Source organism: Castor canadensis, chromosome 10 (assembly GCF_047511655.1).
Source record: "Castor canadensis chromosome 10, mCasCan1.hap1v2, whole genome shotgun sequence".
NCBI lineage: Eukaryota > Metazoa > Chordata > Mammalia > Rodentia > Castoridae > Castor > Castor canadensis.
In genome coordinates, this window is record NC_133395.1 from 88,264,325 (window position 1) to 88,278,527 (window position 14,203).

Sequence of the window (14,203 nt, forward strand, 5' to 3'; positions counted from 1 at the left end):
CAGCGGCCACCTGGGCGAGACCGGCTGCCCGAGCAGGCGCGCGGGGCCTCTGGCCGCTGGCCCCGGGCTGCCAGCCCCCACCCGGACTCCCAGCCGTGCCAGGAGAGCAGCGTGGATACGCACGCCGGGGCCCTCGGCAGGCTCTTGGGGCTCCCGGAGGCGGCGGCTAGCGTCTACGGCCATACCACCCTGAACGCGCCCGATCTCGTCTGATCTCGGAAGCTAAGCAGGGTCGGGCCTGGTTAGTACTTGGATGGGAGACCGCCTGGGAATACCGGGTGCTGTAGGCTTTTGCTCCTCCCTCCCTCGCTGCTCCTTTTGTCTTCGGGGACTTCGCCACCACCCCCCCCACCACCACCACCACCCCCAGCACCACCACCACCACCACCACCACAACGACCCACCGTGACCACGACCCCGACCCCGTCCGGGCCACCCGCCAGACCCACGCACACCGAATCCTCACAGCTACGTCCCCGAATCCTCTCCCCTCCCCACACTCTCCTGGGGCGCGCGCCCGCGACACGGTTCACCAGCGAGGTTGGTCCCAGGCCACGTTGGGGACCGCTCCCCAACTGCCCTCCAGGCGGGCGGGGAGGGACGTGCGGAAGCCATGAGAAAGTGGGTCCTGCACCCCAGCGGGCCCCACAGCGGGACGCGCCACACCTGGGCTCGCCACAAGGTGGTGCACTGGGTCCAGGGCAAGACGCCAGGGGACAGAGAAGCAGGGAGCCTCAGTCGGGTGCTGCTCCACGTCGCGCTCCGTCGCTCAACCCAAGACAGGGCAGCCAGCGCGCGACCTCTACGTGGGATCCCGCCTCCCACAGCAGAGCCTGCGGTCACAGGGACAGAGGGCGCAGGCCGCCAGAGCTCCGGATGCCAGCGGCAGCTCCCCGTCCCGCTCAAAGGGAGGGAGGGCCGCCGCTGGCGCCCAGTCGCCTGTGCCACCCTCCGGGTCTCAAAGCACTCCTCAGTCAGCTCAAGGACCGGGGCCACCTGGCCTTCGGGGTCACATGGGCTTGGGCACGACGGAAGGGACCGCTTGCCCCCGTGGAACAGACATTCTCCCCGTGGACAACCTCAGGTGCCGGGACCCTCTGCTCCGCCTTGGAAAACCCACCTTCTGCAATGTATGCCCAACGCAATCAGGCCGAGCAGATTGACCCCCTCGGCCCGGCCCCAGTGTGTGATGGGGCTCTGTGCGTGAGGGCTTGCTCTTCCCCACCTACACCAGGCACGGCATCTAACACACACACACACACACACACACACCACGCAGAGACACCCAGACCACGCACGCACGCACGGGGACGCACCCTCCTCTCCCCCACCCCACACACGAGCAGCCGAAGGACAAGAGGGTATGGCTGGGGCCTGAGCGGGAACAAGCGAAGCCTTGGTTTGCGGCCCCTCGGCCAACTGCATCAGGATTTTTGTCTGGGCTCGGAGGCCAGAGGATCTCTGCCATTTGCTAGCAGGGCCAGGGATGGCAGGAGGGTGGGTACGGGGCTCAGCCAGGGCCAGTTCTGCTGGCACGATCCTGTAGCACGTGGCCGCGTAGCACGGGGCCGGGTCTGAAGGAGGCCAAGCAGGGGCACAAGACCCAGCAGCGGCACAGGGAAGAGGCCCAGGGCACCCAGGAGCAGACGAGACCCGGGAGTCGTGCGTGCTTGGCGTGGCCGCGGGCCCCGTGACGCCCGAGGAATCGAGTGCTCAGCCCCGTGTAGTGGCCGCGAAGGCCTGCCTGGGAGAAACGCCCCGGGAGGCCGGCAGGAACCCGGGATCAGAAGGGATGTGGAGGGGCCCCGGGTCGGAGGAGATGGCTTTGGCTGTGTTTGGTTTTGTTTCTTCTTCCCAAGATCCCGGGTGTGAAAGGGGCCAGAGGTGAAGTCCTGGGCTGGAAAGCCTCACGATTCAGCCCCGCAGCCCCAGGCCCTGAGTGTGGAGGAGGGCGGAGCGGGTCGGCGAAGGGCGCGGCTGCCGTTTTCATGATGGGCTGGAGGGGCAGTGGCGCTTTCCGGACGAAGAGGACCGGAAGGGTCCCCGAGACCTCCGCTGGGAGCCACGCACCCACCCAAGGATACGGCTCCAGGAGGCGACGGAGGAGGGCGGCTGCTTGCCCTGGCCCGAGCTGTGCGTCCCCCGCCTTGGCCACAGCAGTGGACATTCCCAGAAGAACAAGCGCCCGAGAGCACTGAGAAATTTTCCCCCGAGAAAACTTGACCCTCGTCCTGGCAGCAGGACACCTCGGGAAGAAAGCCACCCAGCGGCCACCTGGGCGAGACCGGCTGCCCGAGCAGGCGCGCGGGGCCTCTGGCCGCTGGCCCCGGGCTGCCAGCCCCCACCCGGACTCCCAGCCGTGCCAGGAGAGCAGCGTGGAGACGCACGCCGGGGCCCTCGGCAGGCTCTTGGGGCTCCCGGAGGCGGCGGCTAGCGTCTACGGCCATACCACCCTGAACGCGCCCGATCTCGTCTGATCTCGGAAGCTAAGCAGGGTCGGGCCTGGTTAGTACTTGGATGGGAGACCGCCTGGGAATACCGGGTGCTGTAGGCTTTTGCTCCTCCCTCCCTCGCTGCTCCTTTTGTCTTCGGGGACTTCGCCACCACCCCCCCCACCACCACCACCACCCCCAGCACCACCACCACCACCACCACCACAACGACCCACCGTGACCACGACCCCGACCCCGTCCGGGCCACCCGCCAGACCCACGCACACCGAATCCTCACAGCTACGTCCCCGAATCCTCTCCCCTCCCCACACTCTCCTGGGGCGCGCGCCCGCGACACGGGTCACCAGCGAGGTTGGTCCCAGGCCACGTTGGGGACCGCTCCCCAACTGCCCTCCAGGCGGGCGGGGAGGGACGTGCGGAAGCCATGAGAAACTGGGTCCTGCACCCCAGCGGGCCCCACAGCGGGACGCGCCACACCTGGGCTCGCCACAAGGTGGTGCACTGGGTCCAGGGCAAGACGCCAGGGGACAGAGAAGCAGGGAGCCTCAGTCGGGTGCTGCTCCACGTCGCGCTCCGTCGCTCAACCCAAGACAGGGCAGCCAGCGCGCGACCTCTACGTGGGATCCCGCCTCCCACGGCAGAGCCTGCGGTCACAGGGACAGAGGGCGCAGGCCGCCAGAGCTCCGGATGCCAGCGGCAGCTCCCCGTCCCGCTCAAAGGGAGGGAGGGCCGCCGCTGGCGCCCAGTCGCCTGTGCCACCCTCCGGGTCTCAAAGCACTCCTCAGTCAGCTCAAGGACCGGGGCCACCTGGCCTTCGGGGTCACATGGGCTTGGGCACGACGGAAGGGACCGCTTGCCCCCGTGGAACAGACATTCTCCCCGTGGACAACCTCAGGTGCCGGGACCCTCTGCTCCGCCTTGGAAAACCCACCTTCTGCAATGTATGCCCAACGCAATCAGGCCGAGCAGATTGACCCCCTCGGCCCGGCCCCAGTGTGTGATGGGGCTCTGTGCGTGAGGGCTTGCTCTTCCCCACCTACACCAGGCACGGCATCTAACACACACACACACACACACACACACCACGCAGAGACACCCAGACCACGCACGCACGCACGGGGACGCACCCTCCTCTCCCCCACCCCACACACGAGCAGCCGAAGGACAAGAGGGTATGGCTGGGGCCTGAGCGGGAACAAGCGAAGCCTTGGTTTGCGGCCCCTCGGCCAACTGCATCAGGATTTTTGTCTGGGCTCGGAGGCCAGAGGATCTCTGCCATTTGCTAGCAGGGCCAGGGATGGCAGGAGGGTGGGTACGGGGCTCAGCCAGGGCCAGTTCTGCTGGCACGATCCTGTAGCACGTGGCCGCGTAGCACGGGGCCGGGTCTGAAGGAGGCCAAGCAGGGGCACAAGACCCAGCAGCGGCACAGGGAAGAGGCCCAGGGCACCCAGGAGCAGACGAGACCCGGGAGTCGTGCGTGCTTGGCGTGGCCGCGGGCCCCGTGACGCCCGAGGACTCGAGTGCTCAGCCCCGTGTAGTGGCCGCGAAGGCCTGCCTGGGAGAAACGCCCCGGGAGGCCGGCAGGAACCCGGGATCGGAAGGGATGTGGAGGGGCCCCGGGTCGGAGGAGATGGCTTTGGCTGTGTTTGGTTTTGTTTCTTCTTCCCAAGATCCCGGGTGTGAAAGGGGCCAGAGGTGAAGTCCTGGGCTGGAAAGCCTCACGATTCAGCCCCGCAGCCCCAGGCCCTGAGTGTGGAGGAGGGCGGAGCGGGTCGGCGAAGGGCGCGGCTGCCGTTTTCCTGATGGGCTGGAGGGGCAGTGGCGCTTTCCGGACGAAGAGGACCGGAAGGGTCCCCGAGACCTCCGCTGGGAGCCACGCACCCACCCAAGGATACGGCTCCAGGAGGCGACGGAGGAGGGCGGCTGCTTGCCCTGGCCCGAGCTGTGCGTCCCCCGCCTTGGCCACAGCAGTGGACATTCCCAGAAGAACAAGCGCCCGAGAGCACTGAGAAATTTTCCCCCGAGAAAACTTGACCCTCGTCCTGGCAGCAGGACACCTCGGGAAGAAAGCCACCCAGCGGCCACCTGGGCGAGACCGGCTGCCCGAGCAGGCGCGCGGGGCCTCTGGCCGCTGGCCCCGGGCTGCCAGCCCCCACCCGGACTCCCAGCCGTGCCAGGAGAGCAGCGTGGAGACGCACGCCGGGGCCCTCGGCAGGCTCTTGGGGCTCCCGGAGGCGGCGGCTAGCGTCTACGGCCATACCACCCTGAACGCGCCCGATCTCGTCTGATCTCGGAAGCTAAGCAGGGTCGGGCCTGGTTAGTACTTGGATGGGAGACCGCCTGGGAATACCGGGTGCTGTAGGCTTTTGCTCCTCCCTCCCTCGCTGCTCCTTTTGTCTTCGGGGACTTCGCCACCACCCCCCCCACCACCACCACCACCCCCAGCACCACCACCACCACCACCACCACAACGACCCACCGTGACCACGACCCCGACCCCGTCCGGGCCACCCGCCAGACCCACGCACACCGAATCCTCACAGCTACGTCCCCGAATCCTCTCCCCTCCCCACACTCTCCTGGGGCGCGCGCCCGCGACACGGGTCACCAGCGAGGTTGGTCCCAGGCCACGTTGGGGACCGCTCCCCAACTGCCCTCCAGGCGGGCGGGGAGGGACGTGCGGAAGCCATGAGAAAGTGGGTCCTGCACCCCAGCGGGCCCCACAGCGGGACGCGCCACACCTGGGCTCGCCACAAGGTGGTGCACTGGGTCCAGGGCAAGACGCCAGGGGACAGAGAAGCAGGGAGCCTCAGTCGGGTGCTGCTCCACGTCGCGCTCCGTCGCTCAACCCAAGACAGGGCAGCCAGCGCGCGACCTCTACGTGGGATCCCGCCTCCCACGGCAGAGCCTGCGGTCACAGGGACAGAGGGCGCAGGCCACCAGAGCTCCGGATGCCAGCGGCAGCTCCCCGTCCCGCTCAAAGGGAGGGAGGGCCGCCGCTGGCGCCCAGTCGCCTGTGCCACCCTCCGGGTCTCAAAGCACTCCTCAGTCAGCTCAAGGACCGGGGCCACCTGGCCTTCGGGGTCACATGGGCTTGGGCACGACGGAAGGGACCGCTTGCCCCCGTGGAACAGACATTCTCCCCGTGGACAACCTCAGGTGCCGGGACCCTCTGCTCCGCCTTGGAAAACCCACCTTCTGCAATGTATGCCCAACGCAATCAGGCCGAGCAGATTGACCCCCTCGGCCCGGCCCCAGTGTGTGATGGGGCTCTGTGCGTGAGGGCTTGCTCTTCCCCACCTACACCAGGCACGGCATCTAACACACACACACACACACACACACACCACGCAGAGACACCCAGACCATGCACGCACGCACGGGGACGCACCCTCCTCTCCCCCACCCCACACACGAGCAGCCGAAGGACAAGAGGGTATGGCTGGGGCCTGAGCGGGAACAAGCGAAGCCTTGGTTTGCGGCCCCTCGGCCAACTGCATCAGGATTTTTGTCTGGGCTCGGAGGCCAGAGGATCTCTGCCATTTGCTAGCAGGGCCAGGGATGGCAGGAGGGTGGGTACGGGGCTCAGCCAGGGCCAGTTCTGCTGGCACGATCCTGTAGCACGTGGCCGCGTAGCACGGGGCCGGGTCTGAAGGAGGCCAAGCAGGGGCACAAGACCCAGCAGCGGCACAGGGAAGAGGCCCAGGGCACCCAGGAGCAGACGAGACCCGGGAGTCGTGCGTGCTTGGCGTGGCCGCGGGCCCCGTGACGCCCGAGGACTCGAGTGCTCAGCCCCGTGTAGTGGCCGCGAAGGCCTGCCTGGGAGAAACGCCCCGGGAGGCCGGCAGGAACCCGGGATCGGAAGGGATGTGGAGGGGCCCCGGGTCGGAGGAGATGGCTTTGGCTGTGTTTGGTTTTGTTTCTTCTTCCCAAGATCCCGGGTGTGAAAGGGGCCAGAGGTGAAGTCCTGGGCTGGAAAGCCTCACGATTCAGCCCCGCAGCCCCAGGCCCTGAGTGTGGAGGAGGGCGGAGCGGGTCGGCGAAGGGCGCGGCTGCCGTTTTCCTGATGGGCTGGAGGGGCAGTGGCGCTTTCCGGACAAAGAGGACCGGAAGGGTCCCCGAGACCTCCGCTGGGAGCCACGCACCCACCCAAGGATACGGCTCCAGGAGGCGACGGAGGAGGGCGGCTGCTTGCCCTGGCCCGAGCTATGCGTCCCCCGCCTTGGCCACAGCAGTGGACATTCCCAGAAGAACAAGCGCCCGAGAGCACTGAGAAATTTTCCCCCGAGAAAACTTGACCCTCGTCCTGGCAGCAGGACACCTCGGGAAGAAAGCCACCCAGCGGCCACCTGGGCGAGACCGGCTGCCCGAGCAGGCGCGCGGGGCCTCTGGCCGCTGGCCCCGGGCTGCCAGCCCCCACCCGGACTCCCAGCCGTGCCAGGAGAGCAGCGTGGAGACGCACGCCGGGGCCCTCGGCAGGCTCTTGGGGCTCCCGGAGGCGGCGGCTAGCGTCTACGGCCATACCACCCTGAACGCGCCCGATCTCGTCTGATCTCGGAAGCTAAGCAGGGTCGGGCCTGGTTAGTACTTGGATGGGAGACCGCCTGGGAATACCGGGTGCTGTAGGCTTTTGCTCCTCCCTCCCTCGCTGCTCCTTTTGTCTTCGGGGACTTCGCCACCACCCCCCCCACCACCACCACCACCCCCAGCACCACCACCACCACCACCACCACAACGACCCACCGTGAACACGACCCCGACCCCGTCCGGGCCACCCGCCAGACCCACGCACACCGAATCCTCACAGCTACGTCCCCGAATCCTCTCCCCTCCCCACACTCTCCTGGGGCGCGCGCCCGCGACACGGGTCACCAGCGAGGTTGGTCCCAGGCCACGTTGGGGACCGCTCCCCAACTGCCCTCCAGGCGGGCGGGGAGGGACGTGCGGAAGCCATGAGAAAGTGGGTCCTGCACCCCAGCGGGCCCCACAGCGGGACGCGCCACACCTGGGCTCGCCACAAGGTGGTGCACTGGGTCCAGGGCAAGACGCCAGGGGACAGAGAAGCAGGGAGCCTCAGTCGGGTGCTGCTCCACGTCGCGCTCCGTCGCTCAACCCAAGACAGGGCAGCCAGCGCGCGACCTCTACGTGGGATCCCGCCTCCCACGGCAGAGCCTGCGGTCACAGGGACAGAGGGCGCAGGCCGCCAGAGCTCCGGATGCCAGCGGCAGCTCCCCGTCCCGCTCAAAGGGAGGGAGGGCCGCCGCTGGCGCCCAGTCGCCTGTGCCACCCTCCGGGTCTCAAAGCACTCCTCAGTCAGCTCAAGGACCGGGGCCACCTGGCCTTCGGGGTCACATGGGCTTGGGCACGACGGAAGGGACCGCTTGCCCCCGTGGAACAGACATTCTCCCCGTGGACAACCTCAGGTGCCGGGACCCTCTGCTCCGCCTTGGAAAACCCACCTTCTGCAATGTATGCCCAACGCAATCAGGCCGAGCAGATTGACCCCCTCGGCCCGGCCCCAGTGTGTGATGGGGCTCTGTGCGTGAGGGCTTGCTCTTCCCCACCTACACCAGGCACGGCATCTAACACACACACACACACACACACACACACACACACACACACACACACCACGCAGAGACACCCAGACCACGCACGCACGCACGGGGACGCACCCTCCTCTCCCCCACCCCACACACGAGCAGCCGAAGGACAAGAGGGTATGGCTGGGGCCTGAGCGGGAACAAGCGAAGCCTTGGTTTGCGGCCCCTCGGCCAACTGCATCAGGATTTTTGTCTGGGCTCGGAGGCCAGAGGATCTCTGCCATTTGCTAGCAGGGCCAGGGATGGCAGGAGGGTGGGTACGGGGCTCAGCCAGGGCCAGTTCTGCTGGCACGATCCTGTAGCACGTGGCCGCGTAGCACGGGGCCGGGTCTGAAGGAGGCCAAGCAGGGGCACAAGACCCAGCAGCGGCACAGGGAAGAGGCCCAGGGCACCCAGGAGCAGACGAGACCCGGGAGTCGTGCGTGCTTGGCGTGGCCGCGGGCCCCGTGACGCCCGAGGACTCGAGTGCTCAGCCCCGTGTAGTGGCCGCGAAGGCCTGCCTGGGAGAAACGCCCCGGGAGGCCGGCAGGAACCCGGGATCGGAAGGGATGTGGAGGGGCCCCGGGTCGGAGGAGATGGCTTTGGCTGTGTTTGGTTTTGTTTCTTCTTCCCAAGATCCCGGGTGTGAAAGGGGCCAGAGGTGAAGTCCTGGGCTGGAAAGCCTCACGATTCAGCCCCGCAGCCCCAGGCCCTGAGTGTGGAGGAGGGCGGAGCGGGTCGGCGAAGGGCGCGGCTGCCGTTTTCCTGATGGGCTGGAGGGGCAGTGGCGCTTTCCGGACGAAGAGGACCGGAAGGGTCCCCGAGACCTCCGCTGGGAGCCACGCACCCACCCAAGGATACGGCTCCAGGAGGCGACGGAGGAGGGCGGCTGCTTGCCCTGGCCCGAGCTGTGCGTCCCCCGCCTTGGCCACAGCAGTGGACATTCCCAGAAGAACAAGCGCCCGAGAGCACTGAGAAATTTTCCCCCGAGAAAACTTGACCCTCGTCCTGGCAGCAGGACACCTCGGGAAGAAAGCCACCCAGCGGCCACCTGGGCGAGACCGGCTGCCCGAGCAGGCGCGCGGGGCCTCTGGCCGCTGGCCCCGGGCTGCCAGCCCCCACCCGGACTCCCAGCCGTGCCAGGAGAGCAGCGTGGAGACGCACGCCGGGGCCCTCGGCAGGCTCTTGGGGCTCCCGGAGGCGGCGGCTAGCGTCTACGGCCATACCACCCTGAACGCGCCCGATCTCGTCTGATCTCGGAAGCTAAGCAGGGTCGGGCCTGGTTAGTACTTGGATGGGAGACCGCCTGGGAATACCGGGTGCTGTAGGCTTTTGCTCCTCCCTCCCTCGCTGCTCCTTTTGTCTTCGGGGACTTCGCCACCACCCCCCCCACCACCACCACCACCCCCAGCACCACCACCACCACCACCACAACGACCCACCGTGACCACGACCCCGACCCCGTCCGGGCCACCCGCCAGACCCACGCACACCGAATCCTCACAGCTACGTCCCCGAATCCTCTCCCCTCCCCACACTCTCCTGGGGCGCGCGCCCGCGACACGGGTCACCAGCGAGGTTGGTCCCAGGCCACGTTGGGGACCGCTCCCCAACTGCCCTCCAGGCGGGCGGGGAGGGACGTGCGGAAGCCATGAGAAAGTGGGTCCTGCACCCCAGCGGGCCCCACAGCGGGACGCGCCACACCTGGGCTCGCCACAAGGTGGTGCACTGGGTCCAGGGCAAGACGCCAGGGGACAGAGAAGCAGGGAGCCTCAGTCGGGTGCTGCTCCACGTCGCCCTCCGTCGCTCAACCCAAGACAGGGCAGCCAGCGCGTGACCTCTACGTGGGATCCCGCCTCCCACGGCAGAGCCTGCGGTCACAGGGACAGAGGGCGCAGGCCGCCAGAGCTCCGGATGCCAGCGGCAGCTCCCCGTCCCGCTCAAAGGGAGGGAGGGCCGCCGCTGGCGCCCAGTCGCCTGTGCCACCCTCCGGGTCTCAAAGCACTCCTCAGTCAGCTCAAGGACCGGGGCCACCTGGCCTTCGGGGTCACATGGGCTTGGGCACGACGGAAGGGACCGCTTGCCCCCGTGGAACAGACATTCTCCCCGTGGACAACCTCAGGTGCCGGGACCCTCTGCTCCGCCTTGGAAAACCCACCTTCTGCAATGTATGCCCAACGCAATCAGGCCGAGCAGATTGACCCCCTCGGCCCGGCCCCAGTGTGTGATGGGGCTCTGTGCGTGAGGGCTTGCTCTTCCCCACCTACACCAGGCACGGCATCTAACACACACACACACACACACACACACCACGCAGAGACACCCAGACCACGCACGCACGCACGGGGACGCACCCTCCTCTCCCCCACCCCACACACGAGCAGCCGAAGGACAAGAGGGTATGGCTGGGGCCTGAGCGGGAACAAGCGAAGCCTTGGTTTGCGGCCCCTCGGCCAACTGCATCAGGATTTTTGTCTGGGCTCGGAGGCCAGAGGATCTCTGCCATTTGCTAGCAGGGCCAGGGATGGCAGGAGGGTGGGTACGGGGCTCAGCCAGGGCCAGTTCTGCTGGCACGATCCTGTAGCACGTGGCCGCGTAGCACGGGGCCGGGTCTGAAGGAGGCCAAGCAGGGGCACAAGACCCAGCAGCGGCACAGGGAAGAGGCCCAGGGCACCCAGGAGCAGACGAGACCCGGGAGTCGTGCGTGCTTGGCGTGGCCGCGGGCCCCGTGACGCCCGAGGACTCGAGTGCTCAGCCCCGTGTAGTGGCCGCGAAGGCCTGCCTGGGAGAAACGCCCCGGGAGGCCGGCAGGAACCCGGGATCGGAAGGGATGTGGAGGGGCCCCGGGTCGGAGGAGATGGCTTTGGCTGTGTTTGGTTTTGTTTCTTCTTCCCAAGATCCCGGGTGTGAAAGGGGCCAGAGGTGAAGTCCTGGGCTGGAAAGCCTCACGATTCAGCCCCGCAGCCCCAGGCCCTGAGTGTGGAGGAGGGCGGAGCGGGTCGGCGAAGGGCGCGGCTGCCGTTTTCCTGATGGGCTGGAGGGGCAGTGGCGCTTTCCGGACGAAGAGGACCGGAAGGGTCCCCGAGACCTCCGCTGGGAGCCACGCACCCACCCAAGGATACGGCTCCAGGAGGCGACGGAGGAGGGCGGCTGCTTGCCCTGGCCCGAGCTGTGCGTCCCCCGCCTTGGCCACAGCAGTGGACATTCCCAGAAGAACAAGCGCCCGAGAGCACTGAGAAATTTTCCCCCGAGAAAACTTGACCCTCGTCCTGGCAGCAGGACACCTCGGGAAGAAAGCCACCCAGCGGCCACCTGGGCGAGACCGGCTGCCCGAGCAGGCGCGCGGGGCCTCTGGCCGCTTGCCCCGGGCTGCCAGCCCCCACCCGGACTCCCAGCCGTGCCAGGAGAGCAGCGTGGAGACGCACGCCGGGGCCCTCGGCAGGCTCTTGGGGCTCCCGGAGGCGGCGGCTAGCGTCTACGGCCATACCACCCTGAACGCGCCCGATCTCGTCTGATCTCGGAAGCTAAGCAGGGTCGGGCCTGGTTAGTACTTGGATGGGAGACCGCCTGGGAATACCGGGTGCTGTAGGCTTTTGCTCCTCCCTCCCTCGCTGCTCCTTTTGTCTTCGGGGACTTCGCCACCACCCCCCCCACCACCACCACCACCCCCAGCACCACCACCACCACCACCACAACGACCCACCGTGACCACGACCCCGACCCCGTCCGGGCCACCCGCCAGACCCACGCACACCGAATCCTCACAGCTACGTCCCCGAATCCTCTCCCCTCCCCACACTCTCCTGGGGCGCGCGCCCGCGACACGGGTCACCAGCGAGGTTGGTCCCAGGCCACGTTGGGGACCGCTCCCCAACTGCCTTCCAGGCGGGCGGGGAGGGACGTGCGGAAGCCATGAGAAAGTGGGTCCTGCACCCCAGCGGGCCCCACAGCGGGACGCGCCACACCTGGGCTCGCCACAAGGTGGTGCACTGGGTCCAGGGCAAGACGCCAGGGGACAGAGAAGCAGGGAGCCTCAGTCGGGTGCTGCTCCACGTCGCCCTCCGTCGCTCAACCCAAGACAGGGCAGCCAGCGCGTGACCTCTACGTGGGATCCCGCCTCCCACGGCAGAGCCTGCGGTCACAGGGACAGAGGGCGCAGGCCGCCAGAGCTCCGGATGCCAGCGGCAGCTCCCCGTCCCGCTCAAAGGGAGGGAGGGCCGCCGCTGGCGCCCAGTCGCCTGTGCCACCCTCCGGGTCTCAAAGCACTCCTCAGTCAGCTCAAGGACCGGGGCCACCTGGCCTTCGGGGTCACATGGGCTTGGGCACGACGGAAGGGACCGCTTGCCCCCGTGGAACAGACATTCTCCCCGTGGACAACCTCAGGTGCCGGGACCCTCTGCTCCGCCTTGGAAAACCCACCTTCTGCAATGTATGCCCAACGCAATCAGGCCGAGCAGATTGACCCCCTCGGCCCGGCCCCAGTGTGTGATGGGGCTCTGTGCGTGAGGGCTTGCTCTTCCCCACCTACACCAGGCACGGCATCTAACACACACACACACACACACACACACCACGCAGAGACACCCAGACCACGCACGCACGCACGGGGACGCACCCTCCTCTCCCCCACCCCACACACGAGCAGCCGAAGGACAAGAGGGTATGGCTGGGGCCTGAGCGGGAACAAGCGAAGCCTTGGTTTGCGGCCCCTCGGCCAACTGCATCAGGATTTTTGTCTGGGCTCGGAGGCCAGAGGATCTCTGCCATTTGCTAGCAGGGCCAGGGATGGCAGGAGGGTGGGTACGGGGCTCAGCCAGGGCCAGTTCTGCTGGCACGATCCTGTAGCACGTGGCCGCGTAGCACGGGGCCGGGTCTGAAGGAGGCCAAGCAGGGGCACAAGACCCAGCAGCGGCACAGGGAAGAGGCCCAGGGCACCCAGGAGCAGACGAGACCCGGGAGTCGTGCGTGCTTGGCGTGGCCGCGGGCCCCGTGACGCCCGAGGACTCGAGTGCTCAGCCCCGTGTAGTGGCCGCGAAGGCCTGCCTGGGAGAAACGCCCCGGGAGGCCGGCAGGAACCCGGGATCGGAAGGGATGTGGAGGGGCCCCGGGTCGGAGGAGATGGCTTTGGCTGTGTTTGGTTTTGTTTCTTCTTCCCAAGATCCCGGGTGTGAAAGGGGCCAGAGGTGAAGTCCTGGGCTGGAAAGCCTCACGATTCAGCCCCGCAGCCCCAGGCCCTGAGTGTGGAGGAGGGCGGAGCGGGTCGGCGAAGGGCGCGGCTGCCGTTTTCCTGATGGGCTGGAGGGGCAGTGGCGCTTTCCGGACGAAGAGGACCGGAAGGGTCCCCGAGACCTCCGCTGGGAGCCACGCACCCACCCAAGGATACGGCTCCAGGAGGCGACGGAGGAGGGCGGCTGCTTGCCCTGGCCCGAGCTGTGCGTCCCCCGCCTTGGCCACAGCAGTGGACATTCCCAGAAGAACAAGCGCCCGAGAGCACTGAGAAATTTTCCCCCGAGAAAACTTGACCCTCGTCCTGGCAGCAGGACACCTCGGGAAGAAAGCCACCCAGCGGCCACCTGGGCGAGACCGGCTGCCCGAGCAGGCGCGCGGGGCCTCTGGCCGCTGGCCCCGGGCTGCCAGCCCCCACCCGGACTCCCAGCCGTGCCAGGAGAGCAGCGTGGAGACGCACGCCGGGGCCCTCGGCAGGCTCTTGGGGCTCCCGGAGGCGGCGGCTAGCGTCTACGGCCATACCACCCTGAACGCGCCCGATCTCGTCTGATCTCGGAAGCTAAGCAGGGTCGGGCCTGGTTAGTACTTGGATGGGAGACCGCCTGGGAATACCGGGTGCTGTAGGCTTTTGCTCCTCCCTCCCTCGCTGCTCCTTTTGTCTTCGGGGACTTCGCCACCACCCCCCCCACAACCACCACCACCCCCAGCACCACCACCACCACCACCACCACAACGACCCACCGTGACCACGACCCCGACCCCGTCCGGGCCACCCGCCAGACCCACGCACACCGAATCCTCACAGCTACGTCCCCGAATCCTCTCCCCTCCCCACACTCTCCTGGGGCGCGCGCCCGCGACACGGGTCACCAGCGAGGTTGGTCCCAGGCCACGTTGGGGACCGCTCCCCAACTGCCCTCCAGGCGGGCGGGGAGGGACGTG

The 14,203-nt window shown here is 67.8% G+C and overlaps 7 non-coding genes across 7 annotated transcripts; all 7 read left to right on the forward strand.

The window, feature by feature from the left end:
* The first annotated feature begins 171 nt into the window (after positions 1–171).
* LOC141411851 (5S ribosomal RNA) lies at positions 172–290 on the forward strand. The gene has a single exon (XR_012436691.1). It is a non-coding gene; the product is annotated as a 5S ribosomal RNA (ribosomal RNA).
* A 2,145-nt stretch (positions 291–2,435) lies between these two features.
* On the forward strand, positions 2,436–2,554 carry LOC141411852 (5S ribosomal RNA). The gene has a single exon (XR_012436692.1). It is a non-coding gene; the product is annotated as a 5S ribosomal RNA (ribosomal RNA).
* A 2,145-nt stretch (positions 2,555–4,699) lies between these two features.
* LOC141411853 (5S ribosomal RNA) lies at positions 4,700–4,818 on the forward strand. The gene has a single exon (XR_012436693.1). It is a non-coding gene; the product is annotated as a 5S ribosomal RNA (ribosomal RNA).
* A 2,145-nt stretch (positions 4,819–6,963) lies between these two features.
* Positions 6,964–7,082, forward strand: LOC141411854 (5S ribosomal RNA). The gene has a single exon (XR_012436694.1). It is a non-coding gene; the product is annotated as a 5S ribosomal RNA (ribosomal RNA).
* Positions 7,083–9,247: 2,165 nt separating this feature from the next.
* On the forward strand, positions 9,248–9,366 carry LOC141411855 (5S ribosomal RNA). The gene has a single exon (XR_012436695.1). It is a non-coding gene; the product is annotated as a 5S ribosomal RNA (ribosomal RNA).
* A 2,142-nt stretch (positions 9,367–11,508) lies between these two features.
* On the forward strand, positions 11,509–11,627 carry LOC141411857 (5S ribosomal RNA). The gene has a single exon (XR_012436697.1). It is a non-coding gene; the product is annotated as a 5S ribosomal RNA (ribosomal RNA).
* A 2,142-nt stretch (positions 11,628–13,769) lies between these two features.
* LOC141411858 (5S ribosomal RNA) lies at positions 13,770–13,888 on the forward strand. Its single transcript, XR_012436698.1, has one exon. It is a non-coding gene; the product is annotated as a 5S ribosomal RNA (ribosomal RNA).
* Positions 13,889–14,203: the final 315 nt, after the last annotated feature.